Consider the following 23,326-nt stretch of genomic DNA (forward strand, 5'->3'; position numbering starts at 1 on the left):
CACTCTCGAGGAGTGGAAATGGCAGAGAGAGAAGCAGACTCCCCACTGAGCACGGACTCAATCCCAGGGCCCCAGGATCGTGACCTGAGCTAAAGGCAGACACTTACCAAATAAACCACCAGGCGCCCTATGTTAACGTATTTTTAATTCTACTCATTTTGTTGTTGTTTAACCATATCTTCCATAAGTATTCTTTAAAGAATACTTTATTTTTATGTAATTTCTACACTCAGTCTGAGGCTTCAACCCACAACCTCGTGATCACGAGTCACACTGTCCCCTGACTGAGCCAACCAGGTTCCCCTTCAGGAACTATGCCATACGCAATTTGTAATTTTGCAAATTGTCTCTTGCATCCCCCCTTTCCTTTTTTTAGAGGGTTCATCTTTTTCCTACAGATGTATAAAATCTTCTATACAAAGGTATGTGCCAGAATGAAATTCCAAATTTGATACTCGTAATTACCATCTGCCTTGCATATCCCTTATGGTCATGTTATCATAAGAGAAGGGGAAAGGATGAATTTCTATATACTTAAAATCTACCCAATGCATGGTAATTTTAATTTATAGAATGATCAGAGAAAATCCCAAAGACACTTATCAAAATATGGTTTGCAAAGTCTCAGACAGAGACATAGTTTTAGGGACAAGTTAGTTTTCCCTACTGTCTTGTGTGGCCAACCGATAATCAACTCATCATGCTAAACAAACTCAGTAACACCAATTTGTTAACTAATGAAAAAGAAGTAGTCCAACTATTTCTAGAAAGAGAAAACTACTAGTAAGTCACGTTTTCCCACTTTCTAAACCAATATTGCTCATATTTACAAAAAATAGGTACAGTGGAGGATACATTTTTGAAAATAAATCTGGGGTTGGGGCGCCTGGGGGGCCCAGTCAGTTGAGTGTCTGACTCTTCGAGTTGGGTCACGATCTCATGGATTGTGAGATGGAGCGCCACAGTAGCCTCTGTGCCAAGAGTCTGCTTGAGATTCTCTCCCTTTCCCTCTTCCTCTGCCCCTCTCCTAGCTGGTGTGCACGCGCACGCTTTCTTTCTCTCAAATAAATACATCTTAAAAGAAAATATGATCTGATGGAGGCATAATACTCCATAGTGTATATGGACCACATCTTCCTTATCCATTCATCCGTTGAAGGGTATCTTGGTTCTTTCCACAGTTTGGCGACTGTGGCCATTGCCGCTATAAACATTGGGGTACAGATGGCCCTTCTTTTCACTACATCTGTATCTCTGGGGTAAATACCCAGAAGTGCAATGGCAGGATCATAGGGAAGCTCTATTTTTAATTTCTTGAGGAATCTCCAGACTGTTTTCCAAAGTGGCTGCACCAACTTGCATTTCCACCAACAGTGTAAGAGGGTTCCCCTTTCTCCACATCCTCTCCAACACATGTTGTTTCCTGTCTTGCTAATTTTGGCCATTCTAACTGGTGTAAGGTGATATCTCAATGTGGTTTTAATTTGAATCTCCCTGATGGCTAGTGATGATGGACATTTTTTCATGTGTCTGATAGCCATTTGTATGTCTTCATTGGAGAAGTGTCTGTCCATATCTTCTGCCCATTTTTTGATATGATTGTCTGGGTTTTGTGTGTGTTGAGTTTGAGGAGGTCTTTATAGATCCTGACCACTGAAATTAATATTTGAGTCTCAAATGCAGGCTTTCATTAGCAACACCTAACCTGGGCATGACAGTTTGCAAATGCTCTCACACTGCCGGGCCCGCACGACAGCTCAAACAACAGGCTCCCAGCCTCTCATATCAACCAACAAGCAAGATCTCTCTGTGAAGGCATTTCTTTAATGTCATCAGAAATGGCGGTCCCTGCCTTAGTTTTATCGGCTTTAAGGGGGCAACTTGCAATGTATTTTTCATGGAAAAGACAGAAAATGTATTCCTGCTGTGATTACAAAAGCCACTGCTTATAACACATGTCATGCCCGTTATTTTCCCTGCACGGCGTTTGGTTCATGCTCCCAGACATCTATCTGAACACAACAGAGAGGCACGGGGATCATCAGACAGGTCTGAGATTTACAAGGGCATCCAACATGTCTGGTGTGATTGATCCAAATTGAATGGAGTTAAATGGGGAAAAAATCTAAAAGCCTTCCCATTTTTCCAATTTATTTAAACGGAACAACAGGAAACTCCAAGCAAACAAGTTCAAAGCTGTGACGTCATGTACCACGTTAGCTCTATGCTTTGCTACAGCCACCAGCATGCAGGAAAATGATGAAACAACTCACTCTGCAGTTACAGGAACTGACTTTGAATCATCTAGATTGTTCTCCACGTACTACGGAATTTCCCTGAATAAACACATCCGAGTGGAATCAGTCATTCCTTGAAACACGGTCTCAACCACTGCAAATCACAAAGCCTACATCCTTGTGCTACGGTGTGTCAGCCATTGTCAAAAGTAGTGAAACTTGTGTGTAAGGATTTGCTTCTTTTCGGGGTATGTGGAACACTTGCTGTGATAGAAATGACCAGGGCCAAGTAAATGGTTTGATTCTTGTTACCCAGGTCAATTCATTTGCTGATGTGATGCCGTTTTCCGGCTGACCTAGAAAGACCGATTTCTGCCTAGCTGCAAACGTGTGAAAACGGACAGTGAGAATTCTTGATTGAGAGGAATGGACACTCCATCCGTCTAGCTCACACAAGGCAGAAGGTGGTATTAACAAATTTCATGGGAATCCAGAAAAAAACTGAACAGTCTGTACTCGGAAAACTTAGGTACTGAAGGAAAGAAACATGTACTCACTCATCTGTCCCTGCCAACCACACCTCAGCTCTTGGAAAGATCTGCTGTATTTTTTTCCAGATTGGGAACCTTCTCAAAGTCAACCTGCTCCTGGTGCTAGGAAGACCATACACAGTCTCACCATAGTCCAACCTTAAGTCAGAAGCCAAATTGCCGAGATGTGTTTTTCAACATGACAGAAAGATTATGACCAGTTCTTGAAGACTTCCCCCAGACCATGTATACACATACACACACACACACACACACCCAACATGGGGCTTAAACTCACAATCCCAAGTTCAAGAGTCACATGAGCCACACACTAAGCCAGCCAGGCATCCTTCTGTTGTCATGTTTTTATGGCAAGAATATTAATACAAAATAGCATGTATTGGGGGAAAACACACGTCAATCTCCTTATCCCATAAGATAATTTATGAAGGCAGAGGGTGTAAATCATTCCTCTTCTGGACCAGAAAAGAGGACTGGTTTTCAAGGGATACTATATTTTCTTCTCCAGCACAGTGATCCCAACATATGGGGAGAAACACAACACAACTGCAAGATGTTAGAAAATGGAGGCTGATTTTCTCACCATGAGGGAGACATCTCTTATATTTCAACTAAAGAGCATGTGTTTTTGAGAGACTGTGGACTCTGAGAAACAAACGGAGGGTTTTGGAGGGGAGGAGGTGGGGGGTTGGGTGAGCCTGGTGGTGGGTATTATGGAGGGCCGGAGGGCACGTATTGAGTGGAGCACTGGGTGTGGTGCATAAACAATGACTTTTAGAACACTAAAAAGAAATAAAATAGGAAAAAATAAAGAGCATGTGTTTTTTACTCTTCTGGACTCAACTTAAAAATTCTTTTCTAAGAATTCGTTGCTTCTTTTGCTCACACAAACCTTGCCTCCCCAATGACTACAGAATAGATGATTTTCTTATTCAGATACTTTCACCTGAACCATGACTATTATTACTTCTTTTTCTTGTCCTCAAAGAAATAGACATATATGTAAAGACAAGTTTTTAAAAATTCTAAGTATGCACTCATATTCCCCCATAATTTTTCCTCCCAGATAGAGACCCAGAATATGTCGTCAATGTCGATCTGTGACACTGAATCTCATTATACATTCTCCTAACGATACACTATCCATATCTTTCCATAGCATCTTTCATTTTCACGGCACTACCTCAAAGTTCGGGCACTGTTCTATGGGATGAATATAAAATAAGTTATTGAATAATACTCTATTGTGAACAATTATGGCTTTGCTTTTTTGCTGTATAAACAGCTGGATTTGTGTGTCTTACATATTTTACCTATTCTTACCTTCTAGATAGCTGTATCTTTGGGCATTTTTGCAAATATTTTTAAAACTAGCTCATTTGAAACAAATCACAATATCAAGAACTATATACACTTTCATATACTTTGTGTATATGTATATATATATATGTATATATATATATATTTATATGACAGAAATTTGACTATATTCATAAACTTAACCCAAGATTGTATAAACTTTTCCATTTTCCCCAGGTTTTTTTTTTTTTTTTAAGAAAAATCATGTTACTACTACTACTTTGTTGATTTTTTGCTAAAACAATAGGAGAAAAGTAAAATCTTACAAAATTATTTTCTGGCAGGAGGGACAGTAGTGAGTTTGTTTTTAAAAAATGTTTATTAGTTAATTTCCTTCTCTTTTTCTGGAAATTGCCTGTTCACAAATTTGCTCATTTTTGTTTGGCTGACTGTGAAGGAGTCGTTTTTGTTTGTCTGACTGTGGGGTAAATAAGAGATATCAACTTTTTGGTTTTTGACATAGGACCATTTGTTTCCAGGTAATTGTCTGATTTGATTTTTACAGCATTTATTTTGCATGTAGAATAAATAAAATATCCAGGTTTTTCTGACACTTTCATTTCTAATTGCCATGCCTAGAAATGCCTTCCTCAGCAGAATATTACCAAAGAGTCAGCCATAATTTCTTTTTGTACTGGTGCAGTTTTGTTTACCACATGTAATTTTTAAAAACCTCTAATTTGCTTTGTTGGGTGAAGTGAGATAGGAAACCAATTTTCTTGAGAATAATCCATCTTTTTGTGACAGATTTGGAGTACTAGCTTTATGAGATGCCCCTTCTATTTATCTGTTACTATATTCTTGTTTTTGTGATCTATTCTAGCTTATGTTTATTATTGCTTCAATTTTATGGTCCTGTATGCTTCAATGCCCCATAATTTCTATTTTCAGGGTGTTTCTGGCTATTCTGCTCTAGATGAATTTTAAAAGTCGACAAAAGGAAACGGGCTGGGGTTCTTTGAATTTTTATCAATTAATTTAGAGAAACCAACATTTCTACAATATTGAGGCATCTCAGTGACAGTTTATGCCTCTGAAGCACTACAATTTTCTTTAGCTTTTTGGCTTTAATAACACTTGGTGGAGTTTACTCCTGGGAGTATAATTATTTTGTTTGCTACTGTGAATACAATATTTCATACATGCTATTTTTTGACTGTCATTTGGGAATAGAAACGTTTCCATACAAGCACCTTTCATAAATGAATTCTTGAAATGTGTGGGTTTTTTTTTTTTTCCCCTAATTCCTTGTCAAACTCTTTGAAAAGGTTTTTAGTTACTAGCCCTTTTCAGGGGATTGTGTAAACATTTTGGTGATAACAGAACACTTCTCTTTATTTCCATCATGCTTAGAAAGATGACCACGTCTCACTGCCTGGCATGAGGGTGTAATATGCCCCTTGTCATCTCTCCGATTAAGAAAGTAGCAAGCTCTTCTGACTTAACTGAGGAATTTTGTTGAATGTTAACTTTTTTTTCAGAAGTCTATTTCTGGGCAGCAGCAACAGAATCTTATTGCTTTGACTTTGTCATTATGACCAATGTCATCGTGTTTACTAGCGTTAGCCTGGACGGGTTCTCTGATACCTGGAATGGAACACTGTCGTGACATGCTCTTTTTAAAAAGTATAGACTGTGCATGATTTCCGTGAATGCGTGATGAGAAGGATCTTGCTTGGAGCCAGCACAAGCACTCTGAGTTGCGAATGGGTTTGGCCTCTTCCATGAGCAAGAGGAGCGTGAGTTCGGTGGCGGGTTACTGAGCAGTGCTGGATTTACCATCCCACGAATGAATCTTAGCAAGGCACCTTTTAAAACATCACACCTAAATTCAGGTTTTTGTTATTTTATATTCTTCCTACAAATAGTTCTTTGAGCTTCAGATGCCAAGAAGCCTGTATAAGCGTCTGCGCATAGCTAAGAGCTTGAAGATCAGTTCCGATTAGCGGATGGCCGGATGACACGGACGACTCAAGACTTTCCTTGACGGATAACGGATGGCTGATAAACAAGGGAGTGGGTTGAGTAAAGATATATGTACTCTTACTTAGTTAGTAAATATATGTAAGTGTATATTCTTAACTATATCCGTGCACACATAGATTTCATAGACTATTTTTAAAGCAGTTTTAGGTTCGCAGACAAATTGAGGGAGGCAGGTTAAGAGATTCCCCGTTCTTCAGTGTCCACGTTCCCACTAGAGGGGGACACTTGTTACAACGGACGGGCAGGCACTGATACATCATAACCGCCCCGAGTCCAGAGTCTGTGTGATGGTTCCCCCGAGGGTCTCCCCTCGTGGGTTTAGATGAACGTATAATGCTGGGTATTCATCAGTCTTGTGTCGCCGAGTCATTCTCCCGCCCAAACGGTGCTCTGTGCTCTGCCTAGCCATCCCTCCCTCCTCGTGACTTATATTTTAGAAAGATCATTCTGGCTGCCGGTCAGATAATTTATTATACGAAGGGGACATTGGAAGAAGGAGACATGCTTCTATGAGGTGGTATTTTGGTTTGTTCCTTGCCTTACTATTAAAAAGATAAAATCAATATGATTTTTTAGGGGGGGTTAGATTTGACACTTCGAATACTTCCAAAGGAGGGAATTTTAAACCCTTCCTCCAAAAGAAGGCTACGTCTGTGTGAAATCTTGGGCATCACAGTATTCAAGACAGTGTTTCCAATCTCCTCTCTATTGTTCAGCTTCAGCGGACCTGCAGTAACCAGACGGTGGTGACTGTCCGTGTCCCCTCTCAGCAGGCAGACGTGCGAGCCAGAGGGAGGCCGTGCTCCCCAGATGAAACAGACGGCGGTTCCGCCGCTGGGTGTGGATGTGACGGAGAGCTATGCAGGGCCCTGACCATGCCCTTCCTTTCCCAGGTGGGGCTATTTCGTGTGCTCCTGTGCTATGTACGCACACTTCCAGCGGGATAGTCCCATACATGAAGATGCATACGCACACAGAAATGCTCATATACGTATATCCTCACACACACACACACACACACACACACAGTCAGTTCTTATTATCTGTGGCACTCATGCTCTATACATCAGCAAGCACACTGAATTTGCTAATCCTGAGCCATTGCTCCTAAGGGAAGTGCGGGGGGGGTAGGGGGAGCCCCCAGCCTCCGGTCATGTTCATCAGCATCAATACATCTCCTTGTTTTACGTGTCTTCCTGCTTCAACGTTCCTTACTGAGGGGCATGGGCGGGCTGAGTAGGTGCAGCCTGCGGCTCCTGATCTCAGGATCATGAGTTTGAACCTCATGCTGGGTATAGAGATTACTTTAAAAAAAGGGGAAAAAGGGGTAAAAAGAAACAAGACATTTAAAAACAACAGATTCCTTATGGAATGTCTCATGTTGCCTCATCCACACGGAACGCACATCGCTGAGCCCCGCATAATGCACACCTGAACCAAACTTACGTCACACCTGTTCTCCCGTGAAGGCCCATCGCGGCCGCCCTACACGCGGGAAGGCCGGGCAGCCTGGCAGCACGGCGCTCGGGTCCCTGTAAACCCCGCAGTCACCAACCAAAGACACGAAGCCGAGAACGACCTCAGACCGCACAAAGGACACCCGCTGACAGTACAAGAGCGGAAAGACAAAGACAACGCCCACGCTGGTTCCCACTGGGCTGGGAGTGTGGGTGTTTGTCGATGACAAACGTTCATGGCTCGCCGTGTCCACGCGTGACTCCAAGGGCACTGCAGGTGTCAGTCTGGGGGTCGCAACGAAACACCAGCGAGTAAGCAGACGTGCGCGCACGAGCTCCACAACAGCGAGGACACACGGAGCGTCTGTTCTGCAGCGTCCCGTGGGCTTTCCGAGGGCAGGGAGCACACAACACCGTCCTACCCTGTTCCCCGCCAACAGCCTCATGCCTTACCCCGGCTCACCCGCAGACGGACCCGTTTTCACTCAGGCGCCAATTACAGACACTGAATGCTGAAACTGAATAGAACAAAGTGATAAAAGTTGGTTTTCTCTGCTCGATTTCTGTCCTTCTCCGTGCCCTCTGGGAGGGCATCACGAATAGTACGAGACATGACTGCAAAGACAAGCACCGGCACTCTAGAAATCACGCCGTTCCGATCGGAATCTTGGCGCCGTGCGTGCCTCCTGACCCACAGGGGCTCTTGCAGTAGAAGAGAAGGATATTTCCTCTCCTGGAAAACGGGGGATCAGACACCACATCCAGCTCCCAGCGACGTGCCAGTCCGGAGCTGTCTGTACCGCAGGACTGTCTCACCGCAACTGCCGGAACCGCAGGACGGTCTCCCCGCAACTGTACCTTGTACACTCGGTGTTTCAAATGCTCCTTTTCCCGACAAGAACCACTGGGTCGAATGGCCTCCTGGACGTGAGTCGTCTCTGCTCGCAGTGGAGCCCAGTTAGGGAGACGTGACCCCACACCACCAGTTAAGACGTGTGATCGAGAGGGAGCGGCGGGGAAACCTGCCGCAAACGCAGCCATCTGCGTGGGAGGTCCGCTGGAGCGTTTTCAACACGGTTTTGTGTTATAACTCACCCCGTGAGAAGTTATACAAGGACTGTGCTGACACAACTTGAGGTTTGATAACATAACATGAAGCAAAATTGGACCTTCATCTCTGTCAACACCGAGTCCATGAAGTTTTCAACATACTCCGTCCGCGCGTCTGGCGGGCCAGCAGGGCGCCGCCGCCAACAGCCCCCACGGCTCTGCCAGCGCTGCGTCTCCCTGCCTGGGAGGGCTGTGCTAGAAACTGCTCCACAGATCCCGGGGCTCCAGCAACTGCGGCCACACGGCCCTTCCCAGAGCCAACGTTCTGGAAGCTGTGCCGACAAAGACACTGTGACTCCAAGAGCCGCGGTCACCCAACGTGCTCATGCTTCCATCCCCTCCAAACCCACATGAGGAAGCGTCTGGGGCTTCCTGCCCTGCAAACTCGAGGGCTCACAGGTTCTTAAAGAGATGATCCTAAGAGAAATGTTCACAACGAAGGAGCCAACCGGGAAGGCCAGGAGAGGTGGACGGCCCAGTGGCCGGGAGAGGCAGCGCGTGCTCCATCCCGTTACGGACGGGCTCAGAGCAGAAGGCCCGTCCACAGCTGGGGGCTGGGGGCCATCTGCGCCCTGGGACAGGCGTCCGCTGGAGGGATCACGGCAGACCCTTACGGTCCCTGCAGCGAGACACATTCCACATCTCAAGTGTGGGCAGGGCTGGGCTTCCCCATGCCGGGAGCCATAAGCAGGACTGGCCCCGGCCTCAGGCGGGGCTGAGTTTGCCCCAGGCCGGAGCTGGACAGCATGGGAAGCTGCTCAGGACCGACGACGACACAGAAGTCAACTGTGCCCCTGCTTTGGTCCCTCACAGGACTTGCCTTTGTTCCTGTTTGAGGGGACATCAACTGGCTTCCTAGAAAAGTACTCTAGATACACAGTCGCTCTAGGACTCAAAACGAATGCTCTTCGAACTAGGCGAATTCTGGCACTCACACAGTCACCTACGGCGACTCTGTTTTTGACATGATTACAGCGCATCGGGACCCAGACACAGTGTTGCTAAGAAGAAATACCAATGAGATGCTCGCCGTCCATTGCCCAGGCCGTCCACGATCACCTTAACGTTAGCTGACAGTAAACTTCCACCTGGGCGAAAATAATTACATACACTGAAAATGTCAGTCCAGAACCAAGAAAATTAGGACTTTGCTTCCTCTTCATTCTCTAGTCTTAAACAGTTCCTTGTGGCAGAGAAGGACGGGGCAGACTAACCTATCGGTCCTTTGTTTTTTACTTTCCAAATTCCACTAACTTGACCATTTATAAGGCTATATGGATCAAACACAGCATTTAAAATTTTGTTTTTAAGAATTTTAGTTTTTATCATTCAAATTTATTTTTATTTCTGAGGTAGACCCATAACTCCTTTCCCTAAAGTCCCCTAAACATCTGATACATGAACTAGTGCCGAAATCTCGAGTGCTGTACTTTGTTTTCTCAAATGCTCTATCTCGTGAATGATAGGGTTAATGAAGAAGATTTCTTTCCTGTTTTGTTTTGCTTTCTGTAAATCTCAAGGCTTAGACTCCTAATAATTTTGCCACAGAGGCATGTTTTGCTAATAAATCTCTAGATATATCTGTCTTTGTTCTTGTTAGGGGGCAAAAAAACCCCAGCTATGACACATTTCTCAGCATTTTTTCTAAAATGTGTTTGGAGAGGTCAGAGTCATATGGAATTGTGATGTTCTTGCATCATACACGTTTTCTGGTGCTATTTTAACAGGATAGATTTGAATGATATAAAATAAGATAATATTATAATAATATAAAATAATAATATAAAATGAGAGCTATTTGGGGGTTAATTGAGTTTGATTAAATAATAATTTACTTCTGTCAAATGACAAACGCACATATATAAATGACATCCCTACAAAAGAAAGCTGAATGAAATCCCCCAAATGTAAGTCAAAGATGCTGCAAATTATTAAACCACCTTAGAGTTTTTTCTTAAGTCAATGAGCAGAGAACATGTGGTATGATGGGTACTGAGATCTTAGTCCACTAGGTGACTAAGCACAGCACCACCGGGCTATATTTCCTAGGATCAAGAGTATTTGAGGCACTGCCTTAGGTGACCTTGTCTTGACATAGAAATTTTCACTTGACTCCGTCTGATCTCCACTCAACGTTACTCCCACAGAACCTGATTCATTGATTCCCAAACGCATGCCCCCCAAATTACCCCATCTTGTCACGGAATGGACACATAATTCACATTTTAAAAATCATTCGCTTAACCTTTGATTGACCAAGAGGCTATACATTCCATGATGCAGAAAATGGGACGTTTGTTTGGATTTTTGGTTTTGCTCCCTCTCTTCTCCTCAAAGCTTCCTCCTTGGTACATAGTAAGTGCTTGACCAATACTCACGGTAAAACGGCCCAGTGAATGGTGAGTGAAAGAAGACTCCCGGTGGACAACAGCGGTTCCATTTTTATGCTGAGGAAGAAACGTTAAGCAGTTTTTAAATCTCTTTCTCTAGGACTACCTTTGTATCTGTTATTTTAAGGAGCCAATAACCCTCAACAGTTTGCTTCTTGCGAATGGGGGTGCATAACAGGTTTTCTGGATGAATGCCTTCCTGGGTTCCTTATCATCTGAAACACCAAAAGGGATGGAGCCAATCTCCTTGGTCTGAGATCACCGATTTCACCCTGGCCTTGGAACTCTCCTGGTCCTTACCTTGGGGGTGATTCATGTAACACGGACCGAGGCTCACTGCCCCATCGTGTTTACATCGACTCTCCATGCTGTCTGTCTCACAGTGTGTCTACGCCTACCAGCACGGTAACGGGATAACTCAAAGGATTGGATTTTCAAAACCCCATCTCTAAGTGTTACTGCCACCTGCCCTGTCGCCTTTCATGTGTTGAAACGGTGAGCCCTACCGTTAGAGACGAGGTCCTCTGGGGGATGACTATGTCGGGGGTTGCACCCTAGTCAATGGCACTAGCACCTTTCTCAAGGAGACCCCAGAGAGCTCCCTCGTACCTTCCTCCGTGCGAGGACACCAGGAGAAGACGGCTGTCCTTGACCCGGGGAGCTGGCCTTCACCCGATTCTGAGTATGCCGGTGTCATGATGGAGGACATTTGGCCTCCAGCCTGTGGGAAAGAAATGTCTGTTGTTTATAAGCCCCCCCCAGTCTGCGGAGTTCTGTGGGAGCTGCCCTGACAGACTCAGGCAGTAGCACACTATCATCACTCAGAGCGGTCCCCGGCAGAGACAGAGGCAGACTCGGACCAATAACCTCCTGACACGCACCACATCGTGGGGCTGCGGGAGAAAACGAAAACAGAGAGAAGAGGACCCCTTCCTATCTTGGTCGTTCATCAAACTGTTGTATCCAAAAGAGTATTTCTCACTGACAGCATTCTCTAAATTTAAGGCAAAATGACTATCCAAAAACAAAAACCCGACAGAACAATAACAAATCACCAGGCAATTCTTTGCAACCACCTTCCCGAACAATAATTTAAAATGTCAAGTGGCAATGCAGCCCCAGTGTTTAAAAGCACTGGAACCACTAGCTTTCCATGCTCAACGGCCATTTCAGCCATTCTTGGGACTGCCCTGATTCAAGCCTTTGAAACTTGCCTTTACTTTTTTTGAATATTCTTGTCTCAAGGTCAGCATTTTTATGATTGCTGTTACAAAGCTCCTTTCTCTGAGTTTTAATGAAGTCCCTGGGTTTGCAACCATGAAAACCTGGCTTCTATTAATCTTCCTTCTTTCTATTCCTCGTTAACTCACACCCCGAGAGAGGCGATCACAGGCTCACCCACACTCTGGAAGACATTTCCTTGCGTCCAGTGTGAGGGATGTGGCTGAGCCATGTCCGAGAACTAAGCCTGCAGGAAGACAGCCACAGTCACAGAGAATGACCTTTGCAGATGCACTCACGTCCGTTGGACACGTCGGCCTCCTGGTCCTTCAGTGAGGTGGTGGAGACAGAGACAGAGCTGGCTTCTTACAATAACTATCTTGCCTTCTGAGAGTCATTGCTCTTCTGTTGTATCTGTTTTGCTGGTTCCCTGAAATAAAATAATAGATGACATCATATATCACCATATATAGAGATTATAAATATGTAATATTAGATATTATAAAATGTGTATGTAATAAAGTCATATAGATTTGCGTACAATCCACGTACACATTTGGTATCTAATGTTACTTATACAAGAATACAACTACTGCCCAAATCTTGTTTTTTGTATACTTGGCTCTTGATTGTAATATTTTATTTTGTTTTTAAGTTTATGCATTTTTTTTTATAGCAATGTCTATACCCAGTGTTGGCATTCACGACCCTGAGATCAACAGTGTGATGCTTTTCCAACGGAGTCAGCCAGGTGCCCCTTGATTGTACTATTTTACAGTAACAAACAAAACCCTATTCGAATGAAATCATGGTGTCCAAGGTCCCTTGGAATGCTCTGACCCTTGCCTCAGTCTAACAAGGAAATGTTTCCATGGGACGAAAACCTAAGTGTTTCGTGTTTCTGAGTGACTAAAACGATGTGGAGCATTTGATAAAAACCTACCAAATCATATATTGTTTATGATGAATATTTACTCCAACCCGCACGGTATGAGGTGGCAGAATACGCAAGAGAAGATGACGTTTGTGAGCCTGGGTTTACTTCACACGAGAGCACCGCCTACATCTCCGTGCAGGAAAAAGAAGCTCTTTTTTTTTGTTTTTTTTTAATTAAATTTATTTATGTTCAGCGTAACAGTATTCCTTGTTTTTGCACCACACCCAGTGTTCCATGCAATCCGTGCCCTCTCTAATACCCACCACCTGGTTCCCCCAACCTCCCACCCCCCGCCCCTTCAAAACCCTCAGGTTGTTTTTCAGAGTCCATAGTTTCTCATGGTTCACCTCCCCTTCCAATTTCCCCCAACTCTCTTCTCCTCTCTAACTCCCCATGTCCTCCATGATGTTAGAATAATTTTTTAATGTATCCTTAGGTTTTAGGGACAGAGCAGAGTCAAATATGACCCACACTGCATTTGCTAAGGTCACATGTTGGTGTCAAATCTTCTGTGAAAAGAGAAAAATGCAGCTTATTTCCTGAAATCACGGGGTTTCGAAGGGGACTTGTTACTCCGAGATAAGAATGAATGCTTTCTATTCCAAAGCAGATAAGGCTCAGGGATTTTCACTGTTCACAGATGAATCATGACTCTATAAACTGGGAGCGCTCCTGGAGACAATCTCAGGGGCATCTGGGTGGCTCAGTGAGTTAAGCGTCTGCCTTTGGCTCAGGTCATGATCCTGGGGTCCTGGGATCGAGCCCCGCGTCGGGCTCCCTGCTCAGCGGGGAGTCTGCTTCTCCCACCCTGTGTACTGTCTCCCCATGCTCTCTCTCTCTCTCTCTCAAATAAATAAATAAGATCTTAGGAAGAAAAGAAAATCTCACTCAATTCTTTTAATTACAGGACCTGAGACCTCCTGAAATTGGAGCCTCGTCATGGAACGCGATCCCCAGCCAACGGATGTCAAAGGGAACGCCGAGAAGCTTACAGACCACCTTAGCCAGGTGCTGGTCCTCGCTGTGCCTCTGAAATGTCCCCACGCCGCCCAGTGGCGCAGCCCTCGAGTTCACCCTCCTCCAACCAGCCTTTCCTATACTTGCTGTTGGCACAGGAATCCCAGGAACTTCAAGCCTGTTGCAAACACTAGTGACAGGCAAGCATGTGCAGCAGGTAAGGGGCATAACTTGAAGAAGGACAACGTTAGCTCCACTTGGCCTGATGTCCAATAAGGTAGGCGCTGCCCAAGCTCATTCCAGGGCTGTGGAACCGGGGACCGTCCGCAGACTCCAGCAGCGACGGGAAGCACACCCCTCCGGGCTTCCCTCACGACCCTGCCGAGGAGCTACGACAACGTCTGTGGGTGTTCTGGACCCCGACACCCAGCGAGACCGTAACACGCCGCTGAGCAGTGAGACGCCCCAGAACCGTCCCGAGTCGGGTCGAGTCGGAGTCAGGCTGCGCCCTAGTAACACATACAGCTCAGCTGGCCGCAAACGAGGAGCGGGGACCGCCCGTCCTCGGCGGACGTGCTGAGACACAGAGAGAGCTGCCGGACGTCTCCCGTGGCTTCATGTGCTTGAGGGGGCGCCCAGGGCGAACTACAGAACCTGAATAAGGAAAACCCAACACACGTATAGGACTATGACCTAGGACAAGCCCTATCTACATTAGCCATTGTGAACCACAAAGAACAAACCACGGGGGTTCTGGGGCGCTTGGTCGGTTAAGTGTTGCCTTCGGCTCAGGTCATGATCTCAGGGTCCTGGGATCGAGCCCTGCGTCGGGCTGCATGCTCAGCGGGGAGCCTGCTTCCTCCTTGCTCTCTGACCCTCCTCCCCTGCTCATTCTGTCTCCCACTCCCTCTCTGTCTCTCCCTCTTAAATAAATACACAAATTCTTTAAGAAAACCAAGAGCAAGCCATCGCTGCTGTCCTTCAGGGGCTTGCATCTAAGTAAGCACAATGAGCCTCCGGAGACCAAAGAGGTTTTCAGAAACAAGCTGGACAGGACCCAAGAACAGATTTTAGTCGGTCTATGGGGGGCTCCGGGTCACGGGACAAGGAACACAGAGTGTCTAAGCCTCGGTGTTCTGCAGACCGAACTAGACTGGATACGTGACAACAGCGGCCCCGCTGATCTTCGTTCATCTGAACAGTCACGGGAAGCCGACGGACTGTCAGGAATAGCTCGTGTCCCCTCCAAGAACACCTGTGAGAGTTCTGTCCCCAGAACTGCATCGTCCGTGAAGCCGAAAGGGGGAAGACATCCCCTCTGAGGCTCAGCCCCGTCAAATTCCTGCTCCCGGTTCTCATGTCTCATTGCCCTTAGACCTGCGTGTCTCAATGCCCATGGGGGACAGGGAGCCCCTCTGTCCCCGGAAGGCATGCCTCCCGCTACACTGGGCTCCGGGGGGGCTCTGCTTCTGGTCCCGATGGACGGGTTTCCTCTCAACACCAGAACTGGCTCCCTATTCATTCACGCTGGCCTGTTCGCTTATTGAGTATGCACAGATGCTTAAGAGAAAAAGCTCATTCCCGACACAGGATTCTACAGATACGATGCTGCGCAACACAGGCGGGGCTCCTGCCCTTCCAGGTTTTGGTGCGGCCTCTGCCGGCTTTCCAAAGAGCAAAGGTGTGGGTGCCGCGGTCTTTAACCAGTGCAAACGGCGCAGTCCAGACCCTTACCTCCACACGTCTCTCTCAAGTCCTCGCTCGTGGAAATGACGGTTGGCACTGGGACACACACAGCTGGACTAAGACTGCGAAACACCGGTCATCTTTCGTCATCACGGCTTTTCTAAGCACTTAGAGAGAAAGCATCATCCTTCTGAGAAAGACACGCACGTTCCATGGCCTTGATTCAACCACCGACTTGCGTCAGGGCGAATCTTATCTTCTGGGCCTCGCCCCCTCCAGACTAGGAAATAGTCCCAGAACTGCTTTCGGGAAAGGGCGAAGCGCTGGGGAAGTGTCCTTCTGCCCTGACGTGAGCCTGGCGCCATCGTGGTTGGGGGTCTCCTAGAGGCAAAGAGGAGGCTGCTGTTCTGCGCGGGGAGGAGTCAGCGGGGGTGGGTGCCGTGCAGGGGTGCGGCTGGTCGCGTGGGGCATGTGGCAGGAGAGGATGTGCTCCAGAGTCGGGACCAGGCTCACCAACAGTCCGTGCGCGGGGAGAAGCGCTAGCAGGTGACAGTACACCCCAAGGCTCGACCAAACGAAGTCCTGAAAGTCAGACCCCCTTTCTTTGCTTTTCACTTCTCCCCCAGCGCCCTGCAGTCTTGCGTCTCGAGTGCAAGGGTGTGGGTTTCTTCCAGAGAGCCTGAGGATGCACAAAGACTGCCACGAAGCCACCCAAGTGTCCGCTCGGGAAGGACGTGCCTGTGTGCTGTCACCTGTGGGGTTTCCAGGACCACCCGAAAAGGCCGTGGCCTCGTGTTCCGTGCACCGGCCCGTGTCCCGGGTTGCTGGCCTTTCCCCACCCTGTTTCCTTTGGACACACAGCAACCTGCGGGCATCGGTCTGCTGCAACCTCCTGGTTGGGGAAGAAATCCTGAGCAAGGTGTTTCAGGCCCAGAGCAAGGGCATTCTGACAGGTGCTTTACTGGAAGGGCCCGTTGCCCGCTGCCGCAAGGTGGTGAACAAAACAGGTCAGGCCCACGCGGACATCCAGGGATGGAGAACATCGCGGGGACTGTCTGTGTCCACACAATGACACAGTCACTGAGGACTCTTCTTGATTTGACACTGTGTTACCTAGGACGGTGGCAGCTCCTGTCATAAACCTCTTCTTCATCTTTCTGCCCCCGGAGACACCCGTCAGCCATCAAGTGAAATGCGGAAATCCCACAGCCGCTGGAAATCCCTCCTCCGCTGACCGTGTTTTGCGGAGACACTGGGCTCATCGGGCAGGAAGGGAAGGGCAGCCTACAGCTGCTGAGCACCAAGGTCAGGTACAAGTAATTGTCTCTAAGTGTGTGTGTGTGTGTGTGTGTAAGTCATTTCACAGGTCAACGAGACCCAGTGCTTGAAGTCTTAACAGGTGAGCTCTCGGGGTGCAGGAGTGCAGGAGAGACGTGTGCACACCACCTCCCCGTGCCAGGGCTCAGGCTGGGCAGGCCGAGGACCACCTTCCTAGCTGGACGGTGACTATGCCCTCCAGTCTGGCTCGCTTACAAAACAAAGACCTTTTGAATTGCAAATTTGGAGGTAGACTCCGGGCTCAGGAGAATGTTCCACCACATTATTTGCAACCTGGGATCTAAAAATATGCAGCAAAGTCTAGACCTGTTCTGTTTACTTTTTTTGCGGCTGCAGAGAAAAAAAAATTTTTTTTTCTTTTCTCTCTTTCTTGTCTTCCCCCTTAGAAGAAAGTGACGGGGCTGGCACGTTCCTCAAAGCAACTTTGCGAGAAGGCGCTTTGACAGACTGCATTAACAATGTTGACTTGTGAAAACAAAGGAGTTTTTTATAATGCCCACAAATTATATGCTTTTAAAAAAACGGAAGGTTCGGAATTCTTTAACGATACTCAAGCAGCCCAGAATGGAGGTTTGCCTAATTTTCATCTTAGCACTTCAAAAGATTTTTTTTTTTTTTAAGGATGCCACGGCTGACAAAACTCAAACAAAAAAGCATAGCACATTACGGTTTCCTATTTGCACTTATTAAAATTTAAGTCAACACATATTTATTAAGCATCACCTGTGAGCCCAAGACTGTTGCTGCGTATACTCGGCGTACACGGATGGACCCCACGGTGTGAGGTCCCACGAGGAGTCTACGTGACCCAATGACACACGTAAACTAGACGACTCGGAAAAAAAAATTTTTTTTAAGATTTTATTTCCTTATTTGAGGAATGGTTGTACAGAGAGAGTAAGAGGGGGAAGCAGACTCCCCGCTGAGCAGGGAGCCGGGTGCCGGGCTCGATCCCAGGACCCTCAGATCACGACCGGAGCCGCAGGCAGAGGTTTAACCTATTGAGGCCCGAGGCACCCCTGACTTGGGAAAGGATTGCACGATTTCAAAGAAGCGCTTGATGGTATCTGGTTGAGAGGTCACAAGTTTGCTCAGGACCAAGCTGTGATCTACCCATTTCCTCGGGCGCGGGGACCAACGAAGCCGATACAGAGAGAGACTCCAGAAGCACCATCGGCGAGAACCAAGGGCACGTCCGAGCCGCGGTGGGGCGGACGTCCCGGTTTCGTGTCTACAGCACAATTAGAGGAAGCGGCAGCGACAGAGCTGAGATCAAGGGCGGGGACGAACATGCCAGCATGCCGTGAAGAGCTGGTCAGGAGACGCTACGGTCGGAGCTGGGCTTCCGAGCAACTACAAGAACCGTGCGTGGCCCGACTGCGGTGCGACAGGACGAGCTCCACCCGGGGCAAGGTCCGACAGTTCTCTCAGGATTTAAGAACGTGAAGATGTGGGGTGCCTGGGTGGCTCAGTGGGTTAAAGCCTCTGCCTTCGGCTCAGGTCATCGTCCCAGGGTTCTGGGATCGAGCCCCACATCGGGCTCTCTGCTCAGCGGGGAGCCTGCTTCCTCCTCTCTCTTTGCCTGCTTCTCGGCCTACTTGGGATCTCTGTCTGTCAAATAAATAAATAAAATCTTAAAAAAAACCAAAAACAAAAACGGGAAGATGCTACAGACCACAGTGAACTTGAAACGGACAAAACAGTGATTTCTGATTTCTGGTTTCTGGTTCTTGTGTGCTAGAATCCCACGCACATACACATTTTCATTTTCACAGACTGTGCATTACAACAAAACGATGGAAAGGAAATACGTTCTCTTCACTTTATTGGAAAAAAGGGGGCTCGGAGGCTATTAGGGGTTGTGACGGTCGCTGAAATGAGTGGATGCGTGAAATGAAACTATCCCTTTTTGTAAAAACGATTGCCCCGATCCTAGGATATATTGGTATCTCCAAAGAAATGTTACCCCAAAGAATTAGATCGTACCTGGCCATTCACAGCCCTCATATTATCTCACATACATCTTAAAGTCATCCCTGGAAAGAAAATGGCCCTTGGGTAACGAATGTGACATCATGTGCTCAATTTGCAACGACGGGCAATTCTGACTGGAATAAATTCATAAGAGCAGTAATCGCTTTCAAACAGGTAGGCCAATATTCACGTCACATGCCTTCCCCTCACTCCTGGGCACATAAAGACATTTATGGAAGACTTCACGGCGGGTCGCAAGGCTCCCACGCGACAGTGGTTCCGATTCCACGGATTTTAACACACGTAAGGGATGATGGAGAACGCAGTCGCATCTCCGGAAACGTCCTGTTGGCCAGGAGTTTCGGGGTCTGCGGGATTTTCAGTACATTTCTATAAGGCTCTGGCCACCGAGAGACATCATCGGAGGCTATTTTTTTTTATCAAGCTTTTTGTTTTATTTCCGGTACTGTGACCACCCTGCGTCGAATCAGTCTCAGGGGTCCGCCATAGTGATGCAAGAACTCATCGTGGTCCGGGCGCTCTTAATCCCCGTCCCGGGTTCCCGCGTCTCTCCCCGCTCTGGCGTCCACCGTCTCACTCTCTGCAGGGAAGCGTCTGTTTCTCGATTTCCTCGCCCCGCCAGCCCCCCACTTCTCTTCCCACCGCTCATTGGTTTTGTTCCCTAAATGGCACATCGGAGTGAAATCGTACGGTATTTCTGTCTCATTGACTCCACACCGCGTCCCGCGCTGTAGATCCAACCGCGTGGCTGAGAATGGCCATCTCAGGATAGGTGCATAAAAATGATTTCAGATGAACAGAAACAAACAGTACTGGAGGGCTCGCCACGTGCAGGCCCGTCAGCCAAGGGGACGACAGGTCCGTAGGTGCTAGGAAGAAGAGCATCGTTTCTGGGAACGTGGGCAGATCTCAACCTGGCTCCTCGTATAAAACAGGCCATGGTCATTCTCAGGAGTTATCCTGAGAGTCGGGTGGCATAACACGCGGCAAGTCGGCGGCCCAGTGTCCTGCCTCGCTCATTAGCCCATTATGTTTGGGTGGGGGCAAGTCTTCTGTGCCCCCAGAGGGCCTGTCTCGGTGGGCACACATTTCTGGTGTCTTTCTGTGTGTCCTGATCGCTTCTTAGAAGGACGCTAGTCGTGCAGGATGCATTCTACTCTCATGGTCTTGTTTTAATTTACCCCTTTAAAGACCCTGTCCCCCCTAGGCCCGACAGCAAGCACACTCTGAAATACTAGCAATTTTAAGGGGACGCAGAGAGAAATTAGGGACTGCATAGGGACAGCAGGCTTAGGAGAGAAGCAGCTTAGGTGCTCTGTGTCACAGAGTGTGGTGAGTCCCTTCTGATAAAGGGACACTTGGTCCCAGATCTGTAGGAAGCTCGGGTTGGTCACAAAACAGTGAGGGTGGCACGTGGCTGAGCCGAGCGCGAAGCTGGTGTCCTGGACGCCTGTCGTGCATCTGGGCTTCAGCATCCATCTGTGGAAACATCACCACTACCAGGGACGGCCGCGTTCACTGGCCTCCACGTGCCCCAGGGAGGACAGAGCCCGGTGTCGCTAACTTCCTAGGACACGGAGGGAAACCAAGTCTTTCACTTGAGGCCACCATATGATTTCTTACTATCCTCTCTGTTGGTTTCGTTGTTTTAACCAAACCAATGATTGGGTCTTCCAATAACCTCGCACCGCCGTATTTTACGATATGCAGGAGGTATCTCGTAAGCGGATCCCTGCATTTCGGCTGGCCAACGCAGAAAGCACGGTGTTTCCATGGGCCAGTGTACGTCCGAGGGTAAAATGTATCTGTACTTAGCAAGACGAGACCTGCCCTACCAGGCCAGAAAGTGTTACTGCTCGGTGATGTCTACAAGAGATCTGAATTACAGTGTTGCATTACTGAAAACCCGGCCGACGTCGACTTCAGTGATTCTCTCCCCTAAAATATGGCTGATTGTCAGTACAGCTGGTTCTCTATAGAGGAGCTATATTTCTCTTGAAACAGTGTGTCCCAGGAGCTTACTGGACGGCGTACTGGTCGGCGTAACGGGTGAGACTCACCATTTCCTTTTCCTTCGAGTAGTGTGGCAGGCAATTCACCGGCACATCGCTGCGATCAGTAAGTCTCCTTTTATACTATGCTCCTGAAATTAGTGGGGCCTGCGTAAGGTGTTTCAAGCCATGAGAATAACAGAGATGTTGGAAAAGAGGCTACATCAAGGCTGGGTATCACCACCATGAAATTATGTACGGCATTACCGGATTCTCTTGTAAGCTTCTTCTCTAGCATTCTTTGGAGGAAGGAACCAGTGCTTCCATCACAGATCCAACATTTTCCCCGCACTCGCTGACACAGCGTATCAGCGACCCTGATCACATTCAAGAGACCTAGGGAGACTTTGGGTTTCATCGTGTTTGCAAGACGTCACTCGGAGAGCAAAATGCCCACTAGCATAGCCGTAGCTTTGCACTTTCAGAATCTGCAGTTGGCAAGCTTTCCGCTCAAGTTCCATCTGCACCCACCAGTCTACGTGGACAGATATCGTGCTCTATCCTCAGAGAGACTGTATGTGGAGCGCGGGCCCGTGGGGAGGCAATGCAGCGTCAGTGGGGTCCTGTGGGTTGACGCTCATCGGACGGGGCCGGCGCCACGCCAGGAAGAACAAGAGACCGCAGTCCCTCCGCGCCCGAGTCGGGACTTTCTGAGAAGCGGCCAGCGCCAGCCCGAAGGAGTGCACTCACACAGCAGACCACGGCCAACCTCCACCTCGGACCTTCCAGCACCCAGATCTGCGTGGAAGTCAGTTTGTTCTTCAGGCCAGGAGGTGTGTGCTGTTTTGTTACGGCAGCCGGAGCTCGCTCATATGCACGCACTGGTACCATTTCAAACCTGTGCGCTGTGTCCTCACAAGGGAAAGTCACGCGTTGTTATCGCATCTATCAGACACACACACATGTGTAATGTGTATAATCAACACACACACGTGCATGTGTGCACACACACCCACGGAGTCGACGTAGGCAAAAGAACAGCCTCCAGAAATGACCATGTCCTAATCCCCAGGGCCTGTCACTATGCCACCTTCTGTGGAAACCAGACGCTGCAGGTGTGACCCTGCGAAGAACCTTGAGACACGGAGAGCGTCCGGGGGCTCCTCACAACAGGGAGGCAGGAGGACAGGAATCGGACAAGGACGCGTGACAGCAGGACCGCAGGCTAGTGTCGGCTGAAGAAACAAGACCTCACTGCTGCCCCGGCCTCCGGAGGGAAGGCAGCCCTTTCTCTCTCTAATAAAATCATTAAAAAAACAAAGAAAAGGAACTTCTGGGTGCAGACGTATTGAAATAAAATGCTAAAAAGTAAACTGAATTCAGAACCACCATTAAGGCTGGAGGAGGAGCTGTGGGCAAGCGTCACCTACAAAGAATCGGGCGTCCGCCGGTTTTCAAGGGTAAGTGAAAAAAAAAAAAAAAGATGCAAACCGTCACCGCACGCTCCCAGGTCTCTGCAGAAACCAACAGCTCGAACCTTCAAAGCCGCACTCTGTGTTTCGGTAGCATCGGGAGACGCCGTGGCCACACGCAGGGACGTGTGCTAGGGCGGAAGGCACAGCAGTTGAGGCAAACCCGGATGGCCGGACCTCCGCAGGGCTGCGACCAAGGACCCAAGCGTGGCCTCCTCGGTCACACACAGAGCCTCTCTGTTGCTGCTTCGCGTGGCTGAAGAGGGAGAGACGCCCCTTCCGGATCATTCTGGAAAGCCGGCCCACCGCGAGGTCACCATTTGTCTGAGTCTTGCCCTTGGCGGAACGTTTAAAGTCAGCAGGACGCGGTGCGAGAGGAAACACGGCACTTTTAACACTCCAGGTGATCTTTCCAACCTTGAAACCCTCACGCCAGTGAGATCAAGGCCTTTGGAGGAGAAGAGAGAGCAACGGGCGCCGTCCCCTATGGCAGACGGGAAGAAGAGGGTCCTCAGAAAGCAAAGGTCAGACGTCACAGACTTTCAGCCCTGACCCTGAACTCTGCCTCTCTGTGTCCGAGACTCTGCCCGGACCCACCGTTACTCCACGCTCCTGCGGTCGTGACCTCCTCCGTGATGG

The 23,326-nt window shown here is 48.0% G+C and overlaps 1 protein-coding gene across 3 annotated transcripts in view; it reads right to left on the reverse strand.

Annotated features, from left to right (window-relative positions):
- LOC309856882 (uncharacterized protein) overlaps window positions 1-23,326 on the reverse strand; it is a 433,358-nt gene that overhangs the window by 89,167 nt on the left and 320,865 nt on the right. For 2 of the 3 annotated variants that reach the window (XR_014307377.1, XR_014307378.1), the window contains exons 3-4: window positions 12,611-12,741; window positions 11,700-11,811 (exon numbers count right to left, since the gene is read on the reverse strand). The gene's annotated coding sequence lies outside the window, so the exon portion shown is untranslated. Of the gene's footprint in view, window positions 1-11,699; window positions 11,812-12,488; window positions 12,742-23,326 lie in introns of all 3 variants that reach the window. The other variant, XR_014307379.1, reaches the window with a different exon arrangement.

Source organism: Mustela nivalis, assembly GCF_964662115.1.
Source record: "Mustela nivalis genome assembly, chromosome: Y".
Taxonomy (NCBI): domain Eukaryota; kingdom Metazoa; phylum Chordata; class Mammalia; order Carnivora; family Mustelidae; genus Mustela; species Mustela nivalis.